The 20188-nt window shown below is 34.5% G+C and overlaps 1 long non-coding RNA gene across 2 annotated transcripts; it reads left to right on the top strand.

Moving 5' to 3' along the window:
* The first annotated feature begins 244 nt into the window (after nucleotides 1-244).
* LOC117174909 lies at nucleotides 245-14988 on the top strand. 2 transcript variants are annotated; one of them, XR_004467401.1, is made up of 4 exons: nucleotides 245-351; nucleotides 13848-13931; nucleotides 14024-14293; nucleotides 14586-14988. It is a non-coding gene; the product is annotated as an uncharacterized LOC117174909 (long non-coding RNA). The 2 variants fall into 2 exon arrangements; XR_004467402.1 differs by having other exon boundaries at nucleotides 249-351; nucleotides 13863-13931.
* Nucleotides 14989-20188: the final 5200 nt, after the last annotated feature.

The raw sequence follows: 20188 nt of genomic DNA, 5'->3' as shown, positions 1-20188 counted from the left end.
GCGCACCCGGAAACAGCAGCGAATGGGAGACGACGAGGGCCGAGTCGTAGAATTTGTGGATCAACGGCGCACCACCACGCTGCGAAGGAACTAACTGGCGACTGTCCCGCTCCCTCGTACCTCCCTCTCTCCACTGATCTTTGGTGTCAAATTGTGACACAAGTGGCGCTCCGGTTCTCACTTGGGGTGACGAACCGAGACGTCGTTCTGTCGAGTTATTTGTTACTCTGAGCTCCAACTAAACGCACCAAAAGGCGAACGCCACTATATTAACAACCAAATTCAATACGGATAAACTTTTAACCTATTTTGAGATAAGAGGAATAACCCGAGGGCGCAGAACTTTGCCAGGTAGGCCCGTTCAATAATTTGTGTCCGCCGTAAATAAGAAATTGTAGTTCAGTGACGTATACTAAAGTGATAGGTACACACCGTTGAGATTGTTCGGTTGCTGACAGCGGACAAAGCCATGACAAAATCCGGTTGGTGTAACTTAAAGTCTTGTTGTCGGTAGGTAATGGGAACTTGTAGTTCCACGAAATTTGATGGAGTCTTCCATCCATTTAATAGATTAAATTCTTGTTCGGTTCATGCCGATTAGTGGTCACTCGGACCATACCATGCCTTAATAAAACGTTAAATAAAATGGCCACTTGGGAGCCAGCGAAATAGTACTGTGGGAATACGGGCTCCTACTGTAAACTTAACTACGAAAAATTGCTACTATTAAACCTTTATTTCTCATAACATGAAGTGATTCAGTGATATTATACCCTAACCCCTCTTTCGTGCATCACTCTTTACTTACACCACTCTATCGGAGCGGTCCGAGCAATGAATTAAAAATATCACCATTAGTGTAAATTTTGATAATTTTGGTGAAAACTATCCGGCGCCCTCCCGGCAAACTGTTGGACTTATTTAAGAGTCCAAATAAATTATGCAGATCGATTTAAAGATTAAATGAAGCACATTCAGTACAATTAGGGTTATCAGGACTTTCAAAGGCAATCAAGAAAGGTCAAGCGAAGAAATGCCAGGTCAAAAAGAAATTGCAAACAAAACTGGTAAGAATAATAAAACTAATCAACATTAGCTTATTGGCCCAACATAATTTTTTTACCCTGAATCACTATGCTCTTGTCTGATAGATTTTTCAACGCAGATTACGAATCTGTCAGCAAACATGTCCCAATATGTAAAGTACATACATACAAAAAACAAAACGCGAGGACATTTCCATTTCAAAGATTTTTAATCTTCTTCTAAAAATCTATAGACCGAATCCATTTCAAATCAGCCGGGGCACTAATCTTAAAATAGCAACGGTTTTTCTGAAATAATTAAAAATTGATTTTCTCCAAAAACAAAAAATTAAAATTTTTTGCTAATTTTTTTATCTTGTACTTTAATAATGAAGATATCTTGTGAATTCGTTGCTTACTAAATAAATTTTGTAGCGAGAAGAATTCTTTTTTGTTAAAATCGAATTTTCTACTTTTTTTGGAAACAATGCCAGATACGAAAAAATGTTAAGATAAAAGTTTGCACGTATGAAAAAGTTCTATGCAAAATGTCTCTAGAGCTTTTGCGATATCTTCTATACTTTACGAGTTGTTTTTTTCCTAAAAATGTAATTTTCGATTTTTTTCTTGTAAACTATGAAAGATACCATTTTTTCCATTAACATTTTTATTCGGTTAAAGGGCATGTGATACTACGTCGTGTGGTCAATCGGATACAGTTCCACCGGATTTTCTCTACAAAAATGAAAATTTTTTAAAATTGAATTTGGAGGTGCTATAAAGTATCATAACGGACTTCTCCGGACTCTTTTTTGAGGGATAATAATAAAAAAATTGATTATGCTAAATTAAAATTTTATGTATGTGCATTATTTTGAGTCCAAAGTTTTCAGCCAAAAATATTGTGTAGTTTGGAAGTAATGTTCGGTAGAATAGTAACACACATAACCTCGAAATATACACACACGTTGTTAGCAGTATCAAATTTTTTTTTTAAAAATCTCAAAAAAAGTGTACGGGGACGTCCGTTAGCATGTTCGCTATCATTTCCCAGATTGTGAAGACAAAATACTTCTTATCCTAGAAAAAAGGTGGGGGAATCTAACACTGAAAAAAACGATACTATTTCCTAAGCGCTATGCAAATTAATCACATTTTGCTAAATTAATACTTTTTTTAATTAGCCCACAAAAAAGTGCGTGGGGACGACAGTTCGCATGTTCGTTATCAATTCCCAAATTTTTAAGACAAAATATTTATGGATAACTTTATAAGTATCATATGCCCTTGACTAAAGACTCTTCTATTTTTTCTGGATTGGAAGAAGCAAATTGTTTTAAATATTTTTATTCAGTTGGAAAGGAAGAAAATTTGATTAAAATTTTTTTTAATTGAAAAAATTAACAATTTATAATTAAAATTAAAATAATTCTAAAATTCAATTTCGTTTTTCATTTTTTTTCTGAATTGGAAGGAATTAAATTTTGGTTATTATTTATTTTTTCTGAATTGGAAGGGGAATATGTTTAATTTTTAACATTTTTTAAAAATTTCAGTTGAATGAGAGGATTAGTCTTAATGTATACCTCGTTTAAGTGTTTAATTTATAAAAGTTAAATTTTTTATTTTGCCGTTTAATGACATTTAATAAAAAATGGTTTACTTGGAAAATTGTTAAATCTTCCATTACATACGTCTGAACTATTGAGCGTTTGAATTAAAAACTTCGAAATAAAAAAGGTTTGAACCATTAATTGTAAAAGTTTAAAATTCAATAGAGTTCCTCTTCAAACATTTCAATTTGCTGTTCTGTTTGGATTATTTAAATTAAAAACTTTCTGCTTAGGCATTTTCACTTCATCGTCAGCTAACCTCACTGCGTTGAATGCTGAGGGGAAAACAATGCATCAGATGCATGGGGCAAAACTTTATTTTTGTGTTATCTTCGTAATCAATAATAATTACCATCATTTTTTTATGTCATTAAATAGTTCTTAACAAATTACAACTATTTTTCAATTACACTTATATGAAAAAAATGAGTTTTTACGAAGATATTAACAAAATAGGGCAAAAATGAATCAAATTCTATGCTTTTGGTCCCTTGTTTTCCCCTCAGCAATCAACAAAGTGAAGTTAGGTATAATAATAAAGACGCTTATCATCGACGGAATACATTAGTCAGCTTCACAAATATATTAAACCTTTTTCTTTAAGATTGTTAGAAAAGTAATTAATCTTCGCAAACCAGATTACAATTTAAAAAAAATATCTGGCTATATGTTTTCCTTGTGGTGTTGATAAATCTCGAAATCAATAATAAAATAAAATTGGAAAATTACAAATAAACATTTTTCTTGACTACTTCGTCAGTTTGTTTTGGGCGGTTGGAAAAGAAGGAACTTGTGAATAATTCTGGCCGATCATTTTGCCCTTTTAAAAGTCGGAAAATAGGAATATAGTTGAATTTCGATAAGTTTTAATGAAATGACAGCGTTATTGACCATTCCGGTTCATAATATGCGGATATTTTGAAAAATGTAGCCTGATTTGTTGTGATTGTGAACGCCTGGTGTTTTGCCAATTTTGCCTAGCTAATGGCAGTATTTTGTTTTAGATAAGTTTCGTTTCGTGACGGATTCTTATTAAATTTAGAGATATTGGGCTTAATTTAGGTCGTTTTTATATATTCGGATATTCGGAAGTGACATCACGTTATAAAATAATTGTAGGTCCTTTGTTCTGACCTTGATTTGAGTGGAAATTCTTTAGGAATGAAATCCCTTCGGCCAACTCGTTTTTCGGTTATTCGCGTAGTTTGAAAAATTCGAATCAGTCTAATTAATTTTCTAAGTGAAGTTAGGTTCATTAATTATTTTTCCGGGAGTTTCGGACTTTTGTGTTATTGTGAGCGAAGTTTTTGCGAAAGACTTTGACCAAATTCAACGTAAAGATCAACTTTCAATGTGCCTGCAGATTCTTTAGGGTCATCTGAAAGTGGTAAATCTTTTACTCTCTTACAACGTTATGGATCTTTTCTACTTACCATAATTATTTTTTAACAGTTACTTTACAAATTTGTCTAGTAAATACAGTTATATTATTTATTAAAACTAAAAAAAGGTAAGGAAATTACTTTTTCGATGTTTATATGTCTCTGCAGTATGGATCATATCGAATGGTAATTTTCTTTACTGAAATCCTTTATGCTTAAATTATTATCAATATTTACTGTTTGATCCTAATTAAAGATTTGGCAAAAAATTAAAAATTAAAGAAAAATCCGAAACTTTTTAGTATAAACAATAATAATTTGTTTATACAACCATGTTTGTTAAATTGCAATAACTATTACCTCGTTCTGAAGTGAAAAGTTCACAAACAGTAGAATTTTTTCAAACGAACGAGTTTTTTTTCCTTAAAAATGTAATTTTTGATTTTTTCTTGTAAACTATAAAAGATATTGCAAAAGAACAAGCGACATTTTTCACAGAACTTTTTCAGACGTGCAAAATTTTACCTTAACATTTTTTCGTACCTGTCATTTGTTACATTATTCTATTGCTCTGCGTGTGCTATTAATTTTAAGTCTCTTATCACTCTTGGAGTTAAGGATAAGCTCAATTACTTTGTAATTTTACTCCTAAATTTATCTGCATCGCTTCCACCTCTTACGCAATTATTGCATAAGAAATAGAATTATTCGACAGTTTAATGTGTCCTCACTAGGCAATTTGCGCCGAGTATGAACGTCTATGTCAACCCTGCAATGACGATAAACCTGAAACGAATGGATTTATTGGCCACGACAATAAAAAATGAGACTTTCTCAACCACTTGGAGTTTTAGTTAAACGTTAAAGTGAACTTGATTTTCTTCCAATCTTAAACTTTTGATTTTGAAATCATTTTCTACCAAAAATTCTCTAGATATATAATTATCCTCTAATCCAGTGTCAATCATTGCACTTATAAGCATGGATAATATCTTTATTGTGATCTTTCAGTTTTCGCAAATTAAATTACAGAAACTGTGGGCACATAGAAGAAAGAATGAAGTCATTGCGAATATTTGAAGCCTTGAGAATTGCTGAATTTATTACCCTGTTTTAAATGTCCCTTGAAATTAAGAAATATATTTATATTTAAATCCTGGATAACTTTCCCGAATGAAATCGGGTTGAGAATTCAGCGATAATTTTATCACAGACAATTAATCCACTTCCTGTCACTTCCCAAAATTGCTCGAATGCAAAGCACTCGTCACAAGCTTAATTCACTTCAGGCCTTGGCATTATCCCTATTAAATTTCCCAATAAACGTTGGGTTAATGAAGAAGGCAATGTGTTGCCACTAATGCCTGCCCAAGCGAACCGATCCCCAATGAATGATGACCCCAAGCGAAACCATAATAGTTTTAATCTTCTGGTGAATTAATTTAAAATAATTAATAGTACCACCCAGGAATTTATTTCCTAAAAATAAAAAATCATTGTTCCCACCGATCCTGAAATATGAGGCTTTACCTCAAGGAAATTAATGAGAATGTAATCGTCAAAGCGTTACAATTTATGGTTGTAATTCCTTAGAAGTTTAAATCACAGTTTTCGATTTAAGTTATTGTATTTACAATATTTGAAAAATTTTACTTAAAGTGTATGCATTAAACGTACGAAAACGAGCGCGAAGCGCGAGAGCGTACCCGCGTGCCCTAAGGGCCCTCAAACTTGTCGTCCTACATGAAGGAATCTAAATATCACTTTGATTCGTTTTTTTATTGGTGGAAGAAAAAAGTTTTGCTTGCGTAGATTGTGTTAGTTTTTTCTAAGTTTTATTTAATTTATGAAAGCTTATATAATAGTGTAGTGACAATTCTGAAGGATATTTATTATGTAGAAGTTTTGTGACATAGTTTTTTTCTATTTTATATTCAATGCAATTTTTCGTTGATAATAGTTTTTTTCTCTAGCTCTTCTCATATTCATCCACATCATTCTTTATTATTTAATTCGCTGAAAAATATGAACAAGAAGAATTGCCCATTTATAAATCTTCCATACTGAAGTTCACTGTCGTTGTCTTAGGCCGGTTGGTTTACGACGTCATTTGGTTGTTTGAGTTTGCGCTTAGGGGTTTTTTTTATGTTTTGATAACGACGCATGTTGGCCGCTTTCAATTTATCACTCATGTCCCTTACACTATCTCTCATTTTTTGCAGTACCCTCTCCATCCAATTTTCGTGACGTGTTTCGACGATAACTTCAGATTTTTTTATTTCTTCCGTGGCTTTTTCCTAATCTGAACCGAGATGTTTGGATTAATTTTCTTCTAATTTTTGTTTCTGCCTTTCGGATAATAACACGGTTATGAGTTATTGTTTTAGAGATGCTTTCTTTGTTTTTTTTTCACACTTAATTTGTCAAGATTTCCCGTGATCAGCCTTTTGTAAGCCTGGCATCCTACATCACTCAAGGTTTTGATTGATGGTGGATCCATTTTAATTCCGTTTTTCTTATTCTATAAACAGAAATAACACTCATTGCTCTGCGTACTGTTTATTAACGTTATTGTTTTATTCCCCTTTAATTAAAGTCTTTTATTTATTATTTGGTTTGCTTTCTTTTACGTTCGGTTTTTTTTGGAAAAGAAAATTATGTCTAGTAACCGGATAAAACAAGTAAAATATTTTAATTTACCTCTACTTGATCTTGCATTATTCGCTTCTTTTTCTAAGCCTTCTTCGGTGTTCAAAATTTAACACTGCACTGATTTGAATCTCACAGTTCACTATTACTTAGTTCTGTTGGATCGAAAGTCAACCTAGTATTGAAAGGTATTGCGTTTATTCTCATTCGCTATTGTGGTTTCTTTCTCTATCTATATACATTTCATTGTCGGCAATTGCGAGTTTCAGTTTCATTTATCTTATTTCCTTTTTCTATCTACATTTCTCTTAAGCTATAGATCCTTAAGTGATATTTCTTATGCTTATATGTATAATTTTTCTAGGTTGTATGATGTCATTTTTTTGTCTTCTTTTTTTCACTTTTCTTTAGACAAGGATAGAGCTTTTATTTCCTGTTGATCTAATTCTTTTTCTTTTCTTTCTTATTTACTTCTTATTGTTTTTAATTTCTTATGCATGTATTTATACGTGATTATATTTTTTTGTCTTTTCTTATTTTTTTATCATTTTTTTCCTTGACTGTACTATTTTTTTCTTCATTCTTTTTCTTTTTAACAAATTTATCTCATAATCTTCTTACATTAATTCTAACCTTATAATTATGGAATGTACTCTTAATTATGCCTTCATTTGGATCATATTGTGTCGGTTCTTCACTTAACTTACGGTCTCTAAGCTCGGTTGATACCAATTTTACTGCTTTCATTTTATTTCGAACGCGCTTCTATCTTATTTTCAATTTAAATTTATTCTAATTTCGCTTTTGTTGCGTTTCCTCTAATTTTTTGTATTTTAGGCTATAATTCTGCGTTCCTTAAAGTTATAGAGGTTCGATGAAGTCTTCTTTTCTCTGCATGTATCTCTTTAAGTCTTGAGAGTGATACATTCCTTTATCTTTAAGTTTTCCCGGATCCCACAGGATAAATGTTCCAGGTTTAATTTCTTTTTTTATCTCGTAAGGCCATCATAAATTTGCAAGAATTTTTCTAATATTTTATTGTTTTTATCGGATCTATTCAATAGTTTCAGAAGAACTTTATAACCGACCTGCAGCTTGGTGATTTTATGAGTCCGATTAAATTCTTCGGCTCTTCTTTTACCCTTACGGATAATTTTCTCTGCTGTCATCTCTCTTTTTTCACATTCCATCATATCTGTGAGTGGAAGTAAATTCAGCCAATTCTCCCAGGCTCTTTTAGGTTTAATGTTAAGCTGGATTTCGATTGGTGTGAATTCGGTCGTCTCATGATTAGTTTCGTTCATAAAATTTTCTATGATACGTATTCAACTCCACCACGTGTTGTGTTTTTGTTTTATTAGAGTTCTGAAAAACCTCGAGAATTCTCTGTGGGTTTTTTCGACAATATTAGTTTGAAAGTACGTCATCGACGAACATACAGGTGTAATCCCTTGTTCTTTTAATTTATCGAGCCATTTGTTGTTGGTGAAATAAGGCCTGTGGTCCGTGACTATTTTCTCAGCTTTCTCTTCCAATATAATCTTTGAAGATTTTGGCTATTGCTGTATTCGCAGTGCTTCTTCTTATTGGATAGAGCTTGACCTATTCGCTAAACGCGACTACTGCAGATAAGATATATTTATGTCCTCCTCTTGATGCTGGTAATGGTCCATATAAATCGATCGATAGTATTTCCCACGGTCTTTTAAGAGAATAATTTCTCATCTCTGAGTAGCAGGTTTGGCTGGAAACTTTATTTTTTAGACAAGAGTCACAGCTTGCTAGTCTCCTTCTGATCGTCTTGGCGAAGTGAGGATACTAAAGATATTCATTCAGCATTCTGAACACTCTTTGCGCCCCGAAGTGCGCATACAACTCGTGACATTCATCTATTAATATATCTATTATTCTCGAAGTTAAGCATAGTTTCTTGCCGCTTTTGGTTACTAAATAGATCAAATTATTGTAGATTACGAATTTAGTTGTTTTTTGTTTTTGCATTTCTTGAAACTTTTTTTGGAGATCTGGATCTTCTTTTTGTTCATTGACGAATTTTTTTAACTATTCTCGTAGTTCCGAAGATGGTCTTTTATCTAGCATGTACAGGAAGATTCTTGCCTCGTTCAGATCGAATGAAAATCCTGCTTCGCGAGATGGCATGCTACTCAAGACGTCTGCCACAATGTTATTTTTGCCTTCGCAAATTTGTATTTCGAACCAATTGTCTTGAATGGCCATGATCTACCTTGCTAGCCTTCCTCTGACTAATTTACATGTTTTAAGACAGGTCAGAGCCTTGTGGTCAGTTCCAATAATCAGTTTTGCATCTAAGGCATACGACCTAAATTTCATGAGTGCCCATACAATTGCGAGCAATTCCTTTTCCACTAGGTCAGTTCATATCCCTTTAGAGTTCTGCTGGCGAAAGATGTAGGTAAATGTTCTTTTAGCTTATTTATTTGATAGAGAACGGTTCGTAATGCTACATTGCTAGCGTCCGCCTGCAGATAGAATGGTTTACTAAAGTCCGGGTATGTGAGAATTAAGAATTCACAAAATAGTCCCTTTACCTTCTTAAATGCGTAATCTTTTTCCAAGTCCCAAATTCATTTGCTTCGCACTCTCAAAAATTCGAGAAGAGGACCTATTTCTTTTGCGTTTTCATTGTTAAATTTGGTGTAATAATTTACAAGTCCTAAGAATCCCCTTAATTCCTTTAAATTACTTGGCGTTGGAAATTCATGAATAACCTAAATTTTTGAGGGGTCTGGTTTGATTCATAAAGGTGTAAGAATGTGCTCCAAAAATTTCAATCCGGACGAAAGAAGTGAGCTTTTTCTAAATTAATTGTCACATTATGATCCTGCAGGCGTTGGGATAGAAATTCAAGATAATCTAAATGTTGGATGATGTTTTGCGAAGTACATAACATGTCGTCGATAAACGTAATTACAAAATCTCCTACCCCTCTCAATACTAAATCTAAAGCCCTCCATAGAGCCGCGGTGCTCGTTTTTAGTCTGGACGGAGTAACCCGAAATTCAAAACATTTTCCTTTGTGTAAAAACGCTGTATATTTCATTAAATTAGGTTGCATTGGCATCTGCCAAAAACTACTAATAAGATACAATGTCGACATAACTTTTGTCCCCGCGCATTTCTGAAATAGAATCTCTGTTGGTTTAGCGCACTCGTAGTCGTTCGTCATTTGTTTGTTTAACTTGCGCGCATCCAAACATATTTGAATTAATCCGTCTTTTTTTGAGGTTATTACTAACGGATTGACATATACGCTATTTTCTCTTTGAATAATACCGAGCTCAAGCAATTTTTTAATTTCTTCTTTCATTTTATTTCTGAGAAACGTAGGGACCGGGTACATCCACATTAGGAAAAGCTTTTTATCATTTATTTCTAACTTGTGTTGATATATAAAAATCCTACCAGATTTTTTTGAAAATTCATTTTCATATCGCTGATTGAGTTTGTAAGACTGCTCTTTTTCTTCTAAATCTAATAGCGTGCACTGTGACACTTTTTCATTTATTTCTTTATCACGTAATACAAATTTGTTCTTAATCTCATAATAGTTTGTAATACCATTTACTTCCATTACAACATTTGAATGGCTTTCTTCTACTATCAAAAATTTTCCTAAACAATTCAAGTATTTCCCATTTTGACGATTTTCGGGATCAAATATTAACCTTATACGCTTTGGATCTTCGTCCATTAATTCCACTTTTATTGTTTTCTCTTTATCTTTCAATCCCAAAATATGTTCTTCGAAGTCAATTTTACTCTTTATCTTTTTAATACGTCAACCCCAATTATGCATTCTTTATTTAATTTAGGAACAATCAAAAATACGCAGGCCCCATCCCAGTTGACCAATTTAAAATTTGCATATACCAGACTTACTAATTTTACGGGTTTTGCCCCTGTAGCACGTACTATACTTGTGCCTACTATTGGCAATAACTCACATTTTCTTAAAGCTTTTATGTTCGTTTCAAAAAAATTTCTTTGATACAGGTAATTTCGCTACCTGTATCGATTAACGCTTTTATTTTCACATTTTGTATCCCTATCTCTAGTATTGGGCATTTATCAAGCGTTCTTACAATTTCATTGTCTTCAATTTGCAACAAGTCTCGGAGCATGTATAGTGAAAGAGGATTTTAAAAATTATTAGTCCCCGGATTTGCCTCTATTGTGTTACACTTTACCAAATCGGGGCTCGGACATTTGCCGAATCCTCGTGATTAATTGAAAAATCGTTTTTTCATTAACTTCTTCTAAACAACGATTTCGCTTTTGTATATAGTTATTACGTGACATTTTATTTGTCTCATTCATTTTGCTAACATTATTTCCACTGTTTCGTTGTTCATTTTGCTCATTTCTAGAGCTAACATTTTGCGGACTTTTATTTTCTCGCTTATAAACTCCATTTTAAACGGTACCACTTAAATGCTTGTGATTATTATTTTTATTATTATAGGAATTATTCGCGTTTGCTTAATTAGAACCATTCGACCACGGACCTCAATTATGTTGATAGTTACGAGGTCGTCATCGTACTCATCATAATTTGACTCCCGATTTTCTATCGTATGATGCTGACGATTTTCATTTTTTAAACCCTGCTGCTCTCGGCTTATGTGGTGGTAAGCATCCTGGTTTTGTCGATTTTCAAAACTCCGGTTTCTATCGTCATACCGTCCTCGATTGTACTGACTTTGATTTTGATTATTATGCCGATCTTGTTGGTAATAGTTGCGATTCCTATCTGAATGATTATTTTGATAATTAGATTGATAATTTTCAAAATTTGATCCTCGCTGATCGTACCCAGAATTATTTTTATATTGATTTTCTCGCGAATATCTCTGATTTAGATACCTATTGTTACTTCTGAAATTATGCCCTATCATTTTGACGAGAATTTTGATGTCCATTGTAATAGCTTTGGTTGTATGCTGAATTTGGACGTGGTGAATAATGTTCTGAATAATTTACCGGGCCAGCTTGGTCCAATGCTTCTAAAAACTCAGTTAACTCTTCTTTCGTATTAGTGTTTCTCATGACTAACGCCATTTGAATTTCTTTGGTGAAATGTCTCGATAAACATTTCACAATTTCGCTCTCGGAGGGTGGTGGAATTAAATCCTTCGCGTTATTTATAATTCTGGTCGCATATTCCGACCTTAAAAGTTTCCCCGGTAGATAATGATCATATTGCAAATCCTTTCCAACTTCAAATCTAATTTCATCATTCCAGAATTTCTTCATAAATTTTTGTCTAAAGATTTATTGATTATATTTAATGTCTTACTGGATCATATTCCACCATTCTCCGGTACTGTCTTCCAAAAACGATTGAACCAAGGTGTCTTATTATTGCCCGCCCTTGTGTTTCGATTTACGCGTGTTTCGAAAGTGAACTGTTGTTCCTCAATATCTTGCAACCGGTTCCTATTTTGCATATTTGTGACGAGCAGTTCGGCTTGATTTTCATGAAATTCTTATGTAGCTTTTGTTAATGAGTTTACTTTTCGTTCAACGTCTACTATACTTTCTTCCAAATATTTTCCCTGAGCCTCGCACCTTTCGTTTGAACTACTAACTTTTCTATAAACGTTTTCAGTTATATTTTTTGGAAAAAATCTTTTCGTTCGTAAGGCTAATTATTTTGTGGATTGTTCTGCGCTGTTATATTTTCTGAGACATTTACATTTAAGTTAATAGCATTTATCGTGACATCTAGTTCCTCGACAACGTTGACCTTCGATCCACCGGGATTTTCTGTATTATTTTATTGCGGAACCGAATTACTCATTATTTGTGATCTTTTACCCTCGGCTCCATTTGTAAGTACGTTCATGATTTCTTCTTCTTTATTTTACAAAATCGATTGAGACAATTTAATTCCTTTATTTTTTCCTTTGAGGATTGTTCTTATTTAGATGCTTATTCGTCATTTTGAAAAATTAGTTTTGAATTTTTGTTTTAATTAAAAATTCAAAAAATTGTATTCTTTGTGTTTGATCTTAAAAATCAATTTCCTGACAGTTTAATGTGTCCTCACCAGGCAATTGGCGTCAAGTATGCTCGTCGGTGTCAATCCTGCAAGGACGATAACCCTGAAACGAATGGATTTATTAGCCACGACAATAAAAAAGGAGACTTTATCAACCACTTGGGGTTCCCAGTTAACGTTAAAGTAAACTTGACGCTTTTCCAATCTTAAACTTTTGATTTTGAAATCATTTTCTACCAAAAATTCTCTAGATATATAATTATCCTCTGATCCAGTGTCAATCATTGCACTACTAAGCATGGTTGTCATCTTTATTGTGATCTTTTAGTTTTCACAATTTAAATTACAGAAACTGTGGGCACACATACTTAAGAAACAAATCATTGTGAATATTTGAAGCCCTGAGAATTGCTGAATTTATTTCCCTATTTTAAATTTCACTTGGAATTAAGAAATATTTTAAATATCATGGATTCACTTCCCAAAATTGCTCGAATGCAAATCACTCGTCACAAGCTCAATTCGCTTTAGGCCTTGGCATTATCCCTCTTAAATTTCCCAATCAACGTTGGGCTTATAAAGAAGGAAATGTGTTGTCACTAATGCCTGCCCAAGCGAACCGATCCCCAACGAATGATGGTTCCAAGGGAAACCATAAAAGTTTTAATCTTCTGGTAATTTAATTTAAAATAATTGATCATTCCTCCCAGAAATTTATTTGGCCAGCTCGTCGATCCCCACTTTTGTTTAGGAATTTGCAAGTCATGCAGAAGCGTATTTACTTTCGCTTACACCCGCTCTTGAGTGAACTAAATCAATATAAATATGATTAAATTCTGGACCGTCTCACATTGTTTCCAAGAAAAAGTAGAAAATTATATCGTAAAAAAAATTCTCCACGCTAAAAAAATTATTTAGCAAGCATCAATCTTATAAGATATCTTCATTATCATAGTACAAGTACAAATTTCTAAAGAAAATGTGCAAATCAGAAAAATGCGTGTCGCCTAATTTTCTCTAAAAAACAACATATTTCGTCCCCAAGAGGTTCTGCTATTTGAAGTGTAGTACTCTGCCTGATTTACAAATGGATTCGGTCTATGAAAGCAATGATAAAGTAATAAAAATATTTCAGAATTGTATATTTTAGACTTTGACGACACCTTCATACTTGTCACTAGCAACAGCGACTTTATCGACTCATGAACACACTCAAATGGTAAGCATAACTGATAATTTTTAATTATGTTCCTTCTCAGTTTTGTATAAGGTATTTTATTGTAATATCTCATACTTTATTGTTTCATATAGCTATTATAAGTGGAGCAAAGATTACGAGTACAGAAACTATTCCCGAAATTGCAATTTCATCAAATACCAGAATATCAGAATTAAAGAATTTGACAACTCAAAGCTCACCAAGATCTAAATTCGACGACATTCTGCACCATTTGATGCAAGGCCAAAAGAAGATCAAGTCTCAGGTCCCCAACAAAATAAAAAAGAGCCTCTCTCGCATCTGTTTGTTCAAGAAGAGCAGACATTTAAAATGAAGCTTTTCTAAATATTTCAAAACGTTCCGTAAGACCTGAGGACTGGATATATATGAGGACATATATATGAAACGGGCCTTTATGGTTGATTAACTAAAAAACCTTACTTATATCTAATGTTTATGTATGACCAAACACATTCTAAACCAGAACCTTCAATAAGGGCCCTTTTCATATAGACTTCCAAATATTATTTTGTATTTCATATCTTTTTACACACGTTTAAGAAATTAATTTCGGAGACTTGCATCGTTAAAAACCTTTCATTATGATGATAACAATAATTGAAAAATTTGCTAATACATTTTTTCCTTCTACAGATCAACCTTTATGAAAATACTTCGATTCACGCTGATACTTGGGACATGATGAAAACGTATTCTGACTCAAGGTTTGTTCGGGAAATTGCTCAAAAGTTATGGGGGATGGAGGTTATTCAAAGGAGATGTTTAAATGCTCAGAGAGCAAATAACGAAAAGGAAAATTCCCCTGAGGAACACAGATTGCCTTTGACTCCTGAAAAATTTGAAGTAGTAAAAGGTGAGATAATATTCTCGAAAATATTAAAACAATTACCAAGAAAATATGAATTTAATAATATCGAGAAATTAAACAATGTAAATTGAACTTGTAAACATTAACAAGTACTTCCAAATTAAAAATGAGTTACAGCCTTTAATTTTAACTGTTTCTTTATCTTTACAGATTGCAAACGGAAGAAAGAAAACTGGTCGAATATCCGGGGTTTTGCTAGATCCTCGGATCAATAAAATATGAAAAAATAAAGAAAATTGTTAAGGAAACGATTATTTACACGACAAATATGAATTTTGCGAAAGACAGAAATCAGCGGGTAGCGGACGACAGCATTTGAACGGTCAGAATCAATTGCAAATTTATTTGTCTTACTACAAATTCTTCTATTATGTCGGAATTGTGAGTAAAAAATAAATTTGCAAACGATTCTAGCCGCTCAAGTGCTGTCGTCTGCTACCCACTGATTTCTATCTTTCGCTAAATTCATATTTGTCGTGAAAATAATAATTTCCTCAACAAATTTTTTTATTTTTCAACATTTTAATTATCCGAGGATCTAGCAAACCCCCGGATATTTGACAAGTTTTCTTTCTTTCGTTCGCAAATCCTTCGAAAAATATAGATTGAGCCCGTGCTGTGCCTGTAAAAAAATAAATTCAAAGTCGGAATTAACCAACGACCTTAATTATTTGTTAAATAATGAGTTACCTAACACTATTATTTTCGTGAAAAATAAAATTTAATTTGTACACATGTAAGAGCTAAAGTATATGATATTCTTAGAAAGAAATAACAGATTATCAGATATTATTATGAACTTTATATCGCAATTTTGACATTAGGATATAATTGTTTTGTTAAATGATTAACTACTTATCACTACTATTTTCTTGAAAAATATAATTTAAAAAATATATCATTTTGTTTTATTGCAAGCTCTAACCAGTATCTCTATACATTAATTTCGTGAAATCAGTATGCATTAATAAAAAAATTTAGAAACAATTTTTAAAGTTTACGCCACGTATTCTACTATGTAGTTTACTATATAATTTACTATTAAAAAAATGACGTGATTACCGACGTAGTAAATGACGTCGGAATTTTCAATAGGGACTGCCAATCACACCGGACTATTCTTGTGATTTGGAAGAAATGTCGGTAACTAACTTTACTTATATTTCGCAACGATTTAGGTGTCTTATAGGACTGATTAATTCTGTTCTTAATTTTTACTGAAACCTTTTAAGTCGGACGCTTCGAACACGTCACCTATCTCTATTTTTTTAACTATGATTAGCAGCAATTCGTGTTAGTTTATTAGTTTCAGGTCAATAAATACACTTCGTAAAATTGCATTAATCAACTTTCGGGACGACGATTCAAACATTTTATTACATGTGACAAAATCGAGATATTTCGCTCAAACTTTTAACTATTTTAATTAGTTGTCATGTCAGTACAAAACTATTTCGTTCAAAATATTTAAAACACAGGCTGTGCTGTGCCTTTTCGAGCAAGTGAAACTTGATAGCCGAATAAAGAATTCGTTCCAATCGATTCCAACAGTACACAGAAGGAGAAGGAGAAGTCACATATTTTAAGGATGACATCTTCACCGAAACGGAAGAGTGGTATCAAGTTTCTAAGGTCAAATTATTCGATGCAATCGACGCTCTTGCCTCCGTACATGCATCTTACTCTTCAATGACCGTTAATCAGCATGTCGCATCATCTTCTGCAAGGTCAGTTCCGAAAATTACCTTACCAACGTTCTCTAGGAATTATACCGAGTGCTCCAATTTTTCGGACTTGTTTAAATCTCTTATTGCAGAAAATACAGAAATCGCGGATGTTGTTAAATTTCATCATTTAAAAACAAAATTTAGCAGGAGAGCCGGCTCAGCTCCTTAAAAACAGTCCAGTTATAAACAAAAATTATAAGCGTGCGTGGGATTTGTTGGTAAAACGTTACGAGAATAAGAGAATATTAATAGATTCTCACTTGTCTATTCTATTTTTGTTAAAGCCTCTAAAATTGGAATCAGCTTCGAATTTGAAGGATCTTGTCAATACAGCTGAAGAAAACTTAGAAGCTCTCAGGGCGCTCAAAATGTCCTATCGACCATTGGTAACATTTCTTAGTTTTCATCTAACCAACTTACTAGACTCACAAACTCGACGTGACTGGGAAACATCACTAGGTGATGCCACAGAGTCTCCTTCTTATGATTCCTTGCACACATTTCTTGAGGGCAAGGTTTGCACATTGGAGATTCTTGAAGGCAATCCAGCTTACTTAAAAGATTCTTCAAGTTCAAAGTCGAATGACAAATCACAGGAGTTAAAGTATGGTAAGGGAAACCGCGGCTCGAACAAGAGTTCTGCATCATCATCTCATCTTTCAACAGATCAGTCTCAGAACTCTTAACAAGTTCGAAAATGTTTCAAATGTGGACAAGCAAACTTCTTGATGTATTGCGATCAATTTAGAGCTATGAATGCAATACAACGAAAGGATTTCGCAGCTAAAAGTAAATTATGCTTTAACTTTCTGCGTCAACATTCGACAAGCGAATGTCCTTCATCAAGAAAGTGTCGATTATGTGATCAGAAGCATTACACCATGCTTCATCAAGATGCGATGACATCAAACATCATTCATGAGCCACCTTCAACTCAGGGCGAAGATCGTACATTTTCCAGCTACAGTGTTTGTGTGTGCACTCATTGATCAGGGATCTGAAGAGTCTTTCATATTTGAGTCTCTCGCACAGCGACTCAACCTCGCGCGTTCAAGTTGTGAATTAGGTTTGCTAACTATCAGTGCAGGGCGACCTATATCAACTCACGGGGCAGTCTCGTGTATTCTTGCGCCACGCTTCGAATCCGACTTCGAGTATCCACTTGACGCGCTCGCGCTCCCGCGTCTTACTTTATACCGCTCACTTTTCGAAAAGGTCAATGGAATTTGGTCTCAACTTCGAGGTTTAAATCTAGCGGAATCAGATTTCGGAAACTCAAAAATGGTGGACGTCATCATTGGAGCAGACGCTTGTCCTTATCTGCTTCTTTCAGACATTCGAAAAGGTCCCTTTAACGCTCCTGTTGCTCAGGAAACGTACTTCGGTTGGACCCTATCTGGGAAAACTACAGGAGATTTGTTACTTAAAACAACTGATGAGCGTTCTTCAGTACTAGGGATGCATGTTTTTGTGCAAAATGCCGTAGCCTTTGAACTTTAACGGTTTTGGGAGGAACAAGAGGTTCCATCAAAATCCATACTGACGTCTGAAGAACAGGAGTGTGAGGATTTCTTCGTGTCAACTCATTCACGCACTCCTGAAGGGCGATATGTTGTTCGGCTTCCTAAGAAGCAAGACATTGTCTCATTTGGCAATTCTTTTCGGCCAGCCTTCCGGATGCTTCAGTGCGTGGAACGTCGCCTCGCGAGTGAATGAATGCCTGAACACTAGAGCCACACTTCTACCAAATCTTGTCGACATTATACTTCGTCGGAGATGTTTTCGCATAGCTCTCTGTGGTGACAAAGAAAAAATGCACCGATAAATCCAGGTACACAGAGACGATCAGAATCTTCAACTGATCCTTTGGAGAAAATTGCCAAATGATTCAGTTGAAACGTATTGTCTTACGACTGTTACTTACGGTTTGTCTTGTGCTCCTTTTCTTGCATTTCGTTGCATTGAACAACTCGCCCTTGATGAGGGTGAAAATTATCCAAAAGCAGCAGAAGTTGTACATCGAGGGACTTACGTGGACGACGTAATCACAGGTACAGATAACTTCGAGGAGGCAATTTCTTTACAGAATCAATTACATCAACTTTTTACAGCGGGCGGCTTTGCCCTTTGCAAATGGATGCCAATTGATTCTGATCTACTAGAAAAAATTCCAAATGAACTCGGAGCTTCGTCTCAGCTTCTGTCCATGGAATTCCAGCAATCGTTTCATATGCTAGGCCTCTCTTGGCTTGCATATCGAGACAGACTTCGTGACATATCCTTAATTGAAGTGCCTCGTTGGATAAATTTTAATTCATCTTCTGGTTCCTGTGAGCTACATGGATTCTTTGATGCTTCGGAGCGAGCCTTCGCCACAGCAGTATATCTTCTTGTGACCTTTGATTCTGATACGAAGTCAGTTTCACTATTGATTTCGAAAACTAAGGTCACTCCCTTAAAACAGATATCACTACCACGTTTAGAACTGTGTGGAGCAGTTCTTCTTGTTCAACCCATGCATCACATTCAGAAAACACTTTTGTTCAATGTTCCTATTCATTTATGGTGCGATTCAACAGACACACTGGCCTGGATTCATGAGCATCCCACAAAATGGAAGACTTTCATAGCCAATAGAGTTTCTGAAATCCAAACCGCTCTGCCATCAGCAATTTAGCATCACGTTTCATCGTCAAGTAACCCTGCTGATTGTGCCTAGAATTCCATCATCAGTTAATCCTGAAGTGGACTTAGAAGAACGAACATTAAAGGTTTATATTTCTAGCTGTGTTCCAGCTATGTGGATGCTTCTCCATCGCTACTCATCTTTGGATAAACTTCTACAAGCGACTGCCTGGTTATAACGATTTATCCAACATGTTTTTCAGCAATTCTGTTCAAAATCAGAATTCCTTTCACCTTCAGAACTTAATAAAGCTCGCCTAGATTGGATTTGACACGAACAGCTATTTTATTTTAAAGCAGACATTAAGGCTCTATCATCAGGAAGGTCTCTTTCTTCCAAAAGCAAGTTAGGTCGTTTACCACCTTACTTAGATTCTTAACAACTGCTTCCTGTAGGAGGTAGGTTGAAGAATTCAGCCTCGGATCCTGATCAGAAACATCTTCTCATTCTCATCTCTGAATCTCCATGGTGGTGTCCAGCTAACTCTTGGAACTTTGAGACAAACCTACTGGATTCTAGGTGGTCGATCAGTTGTGAGGGCTTTTATTCATCGATCTTTTCCATGCCTACGACATCGAACCGTAAAGCCTTAACAATTGATGCCAGACCTTCCAGCAATTCGCTCTACGCCAAGTCGACCATTTCTACATACTGGCATCGATTATGCTGGACCCGTTTACTTGCGAACAACTAAGAGTCGTGGTTATCGATCATACAAAGGCTATATCGCAGTCTTCGTTTGCTGCTCTATTCGAGCTGTCCACTTAGAATCCGTATCGAACTATACAGCTGATGCCTTTCTAGCTGCCTACTACAGATTTATTTCTCGACGTGGAATTTGTACCACCTTGACAAGCGATCGAAGTACAAACTTCGTTGGAGCAGATGTCAAGCTTAGAACGATGTTTTTAGCAGCTTAATGATCTAACGGCTCTTACTCCAGGTCATTTTTTGA

Source organism: Belonocnema kinseyi, chromosome 6, assembly GCF_010883055.1.
Source record: "Belonocnema kinseyi isolate 2016_QV_RU_SX_M_011 chromosome 6, B_treatae_v1, whole genome shotgun sequence".
In the NCBI taxonomy this organism is placed as follows: Eukaryota; Metazoa; Arthropoda; class Insecta; order Hymenoptera; family Cynipidae; genus Belonocnema; species Belonocnema kinseyi.
The sequence above is the reverse complement of the archived record's forward strand: the minus strand, read 5'-3'. Positions and strand labels throughout refer to the sequence as shown.